This window comes from Galeopterus variegatus, unplaced genomic scaffold (genome assembly GCF_000696425.1).
Source record: "Galeopterus variegatus unplaced genomic scaffold, G_variegatus-3.0.2 Scaffold16842, whole genome shotgun sequence".
NCBI lineage: Eukaryota > Metazoa > Chordata > Mammalia > Dermoptera > Cynocephalidae > Galeopterus > Galeopterus variegatus.
Window position 1 is genome coordinate 12016 of NW_007742953.1, and position 4585 is coordinate 16600.

The window sequence follows — 4585 nt, forward strand, 5'->3', positions numbered from 1 at the left end:
TGCCCCAGACCGTGGGGCTGCAGTTGCCCCCTCTGCTATGATACCTGATACCCGGCCTGAGGACTGGACCCACAGAGAAGAGGTTGGGGCCTTGGGGAACTGGTTTCCTGACTCCTTTTCCTTGTCTCTTCAGTTCCCACTTGTGTCCCTGCCTGGCCTCCGCCTCTGAGGCTACAGAGATGGGGGTAACGGGAGAGGCCAAGGGGGCGCTGGTGGGGGCGGTCCCCTCCCGGCCCATCTCTCTCTCCATCTCCTCCCCTGGTTCTCTCCCTGGGCCCAGGAGGTGATTTAAGTGGGACTTGGTTCCCGTGAGACCCAGCTGAGAATCTGAGTTCTCCGTGGCCTCCCGGACTCTCTCGCCTTCGGAACTGGGGACGAGGAATAGAGCCCGTGCTGCAGGTTTGTGTGGGAACAACGTTTATTGGAACAGGAGGCCAGAAGAACATGGAGGGGAGCCGTGTGGGACATGGAGAGGATCTGTACCAGTCCATAGCCCGTGAGCCCTTAAGGAACCCCCGCCCCCCATATTTTCTGCCTCGTCTCTGGTCATGAAAGTGGAGGGTGTGTTTCATCACTTACATCTGTTTCTACACTCCTGGGGAAGGCAAGAGGTCAAAAGACGTTCTCTGAAGCCCCCTCAGTGCTAGGGCGTGGAGGTGTGTGGTGACCACATCACTCTCTGTTGAGATGTGGTTTTACTGCTGGGGCTTCTCCCCTGCGTGTGTCCTCTGGTGTCGGATGAGGGTTGCCTTTTGGCTAAAGCCCCTCCCACACTCCCTGCAAAGATAGGGTTTCTCCCCAGTGTGGGTCCTCTGGTGTTGGATGAGGGTTGCCTTTTGGCTAAAGCCCCTCCCACACTCCCTGCAAAGATAGGGTTTCTCTCCTGCGTGTATCCTCTGGTGTCGGATGAGGGTTGCCTTTTGGCTAAAGCCCCTCCCACACTCCCTGCAAAGGTAGGGCTTCTCCCCAGTGTGGGTCCTCTGGTGTCGGATGAGGCCTGACTTGTAACTGAAGCCTCTCCCACACTCTCCACACTTCACTTTTGCAATTCTTGAGATTCCCACCCCCACAAATAATTTGCCTGTGTCCTCTGGATGCACTTTCTGGCCTGTTCTGGACTCTTCTTCCATCTCACCCTCCCTAGAACTCCCCATTAGTCCTTTCGGTGGGCTGGAAAATGTGTTTGAAATCCTCCTCTGCTTTGTCCTTTTATATAAGGGGTTGGACCCTTCTTTGACTTCTTGACCTTCAGCCTTGTCATTCCAGCTGTGTGGATCGGAACGTTGCTGCTCCTGATTCTGGCCAACTGGATAGAGATTGCCTGGCTAGAGATGTTCTCTTGCAGATGTCCCTGGGAAGGTCTGAGAGGAGTGATTGTGTNCTGCAGGTTTGTGTGGGAACAACGTTTATTGGAACAGGAGGCCAGAAGAACATGGAGGGGATCTGTACCTGTCCATAGCCCGTGAGCCCTTAAGGAACCCCCACCCCCCACATTTTCTGCCTCGTCTCTGGTCATGAAAGTGGAGGGTATGTTTGATCGCTTACATCTGTTTCTACACTCCTGGGGAAGGCAAGAAGTCAAAAGACGTTCTCTGAAGCCCCCTCAGTGCTGGGGCGTGGAGGTGTGTGGTGGCCACATCACTCTCTGTTGAGATGTGGTTTTACTGCGGGGGCTTCTCCCCTGTGTGTGTCCTCTGGTGTCAGATGAGCGTTACCTTTTGGCTAAAGCCCCTCCCACACTCCCTGAAAAGGTAGGGTTTCTCCCCAGTGTGGGTCCTCTGGTGTCGGATGAGGCCTGACTTGTTCCTGAAGCCTCTCCCACACTCTCCACACTTGACTTTTGCAATTCTTGAGATTCCCGCCCCCACAAATAATTTGCCTGTGTCTTCTGGACTCACTTTCTGGCCTGTTCTGGACTCTTCTTCCATCTCACCCTCCCTAGAACTCCCCATTAGTCCTTTGGGTGGGCTGAAAAATGTGTTTGAAATCCTCCTCTGCTTTGTCCTTTTATATAGGGGGTTGGACCCTTCTTTGACTTCTTGACCTTCAGCCTTGTCATTCCAGCTGTGTGGATCAGAACGTTGCTGGTTCTGATTCTGACTAACTGGGTAGAGATTCCCTGGCTGGAGATGTTCTCTTGCAGATGTCCCTGGGAAGGTCTGAGAGGAGTGATTGTGTTCCATATGTTGCCTGAGGAATTTCTGACTGGAGAAGGCCACAGGGCTTGAAGAACATGGGTGGGTCTCTGGCTTTGGTTCTGCTGAAAGAGGAAATTTTTGGTCAGGGGAGGTGTGGACAACACTGTCTGGGCCATCTGCTTTGTTGTATGGTAAGGCCTGCTCCACTAATCATTCCTCATGTGTTAACGCCTGCTGTCTCCCACCGAGTGTTCTTTTACAGTGTATTTTCCATTCCATTTTTGTTCACTACACCTTCCTCAGAAATCCAGAAAGCCTACATCAAGGGCCTTGTCTGTGTATCAGCCAAACCAGGGACCTTCAGTAGCATCAGAGGCAGCTTCAGTCTTATACAGAAGGAGCGGCAGTGACTTTCCCCCACACACTACAAGTGTCTTCTGGGTCATATCATATCCTCTTCTCCCCCTAATCTCTGGGTACTTTTCCTGATAGAGCATCTGCAGCTATTTTATTCTACTGAGAGATAATAACTCTGGATTACGTAGATGGTGATAGAGTTTGGATGTGTTGTCCCCCAAAAACGCATGTGAAAATCTGATCCCCAATATGGCAGTGTTGGGAGCTGTTTGATCCATGGGGGCAGATCCCTCATGAATGAATTAATGTTCTGAGATGTTCTCTTGCAGATGTCCCTGGGAAGGTCTGAGAGGAGTGATTGTGTTCCACATGTTGCCTGAGGAATTTCTGACTGGAGAAGGCCAGAGGGCTTGAAGAACATGGGTGGGTCTCTGGCTTTGGTTCTGCTGAAGGAGGAAGTTTTTGGTCAGGGGAGGTGTAGACAACACTGTCTGGGACATCTGCTTTGTTGTATGGTAAGGCCTGCTCCACTAATCATTCCTCATGTGTTAACGCCTGCTGTCTTCCACCGAGTGTTCCTTTACAGTCTATTTTCCATTCCATTTTTGTTCACTAAACCTTCCTCCGAAATCCAGAAAGCCTACATCAAGGGCCTTGTCTGTGTATCAGCCAAACTTGGGACCTTCAGTAGCATCAGAGGCAGCTTCAGTCTTATACGGAAGGAGCTGCAGTGACTTTCCCCCACACACTACAAGTGTCTTCTGGGTCATATCATGTCCTCTTATCCCCCTAATCTCTGGTACTTTTCCTGATAGAGCATCTGCAGCTATTTTATTCTACTGAGAAATAACTCTGGATTACGTAGATGGTGATAGAGTTTGGATGTGTTGTCCCCCCAAAACTCATGTGAAAATCTGATCCCCAATATGGCAGTGTGGGGAGCTGTTTGAATCATGGGGGCAGATCCCTCATGAATGAATTAATGTTCTCCCTGGAAGGTGGCAGTAGTGAGTGAGTTCTCACTCTATTAGTTCCCACGAGAGCCAGTTATTTAAAAGGCCCTGGCACCTCCCCCATCTCTCTCTCTCTTGCTTCCTCTTGCCCCTTGTACCCACCAGCTGCCTGCCACTTTCCACCATGAGTAGAAGCAGCCTGAGGCTCATGCCAGATGCAGCTGTCACGGAATCATAAGCCAAATAAACCTCTGTTCTTTATAAATTATCCAGTCTCAGGTATTGTGTTACAGCAACACGAAAAGGGACTATTGTGGATGGACTCATCCTTAGTGACTTTTCTTATGAGGTGAACGGGATCTATTAAGTCAGGAGCCACTTCGTCTGGAGATGCACAATTGTGGAAGGCAGTGTAGAGTAGTGGTTAAAGAGCATGTGTAAGTACACCTGAATTTGAGTCTCCCCATTCAAAGACATTTAATTGAGGACTCTTGTGTACCTGGTTCTCCATCAGGAAGGGGGATTCATTGTGGTCCAGGCCCCCTTGAGTAAAGGACTCTGGTTCCTGCTGCCTAAACTAGATTATGAGTTGCTTCTCTCTGTGTCTACGAATCATAAAATGAAAATATGTCCTTCCTTGGATGACACACCAAATATTCCTACTTGAGTTATTTCATTCAGTCTTAGCCCATTACAAATTTAATAGGAAGTTCTGTTTTAATTATATCCCTAATCAGATTTCTTACCTCCTGACTCCCACCTTTATCCAACCCACCATCCTCTCTTACCTGGAGACTAAAGTAGCCTCTGACGGTATTACCGACTGCAGTTTATTTTCTGAAAATTAACCAAAACTCCACAGTTTTTTTCATCTCAGGAAAATCCCCAGTTTCTTGGCAGGAATCATGGGGGCTACATGTCCAGGCTTCTGTGTATCTCTCTGACCTCTGCTCCCTTCTCTGCTTCCTTCAACTGCATGGTCTCAGCCATTCCTCAAACACCCTCGCTCTCTCCTGCCTCAGGGCTGTTGCACGAGCTGCTCTCTCTGCCTGGAGTCCTTTGCCCACAACTCTGCACCTCTCAAATGTTATGTCCTGAGAGCAACCTTCCCTGACCGTCCCCAGCCACACCCTCCCT

At 50.0% G+C, this 4585-nt stretch overlaps 1 protein-coding gene across 1 annotated transcript in view; it reads right to left on the reverse strand.

Moving 5' to 3' along the window:
- The window catches only part of LOC103582578 (probable histone-lysine N-methyltransferase PRDM7), a gene marked incomplete at its 5' end in the record, with an annotated part of 11920 nt that overhangs the window by 4569 nt on the left and 2766 nt on the right, over positions 1 to 4585 (reverse strand). The gene's annotated exons all lie outside the window — the stretch shown is intronic.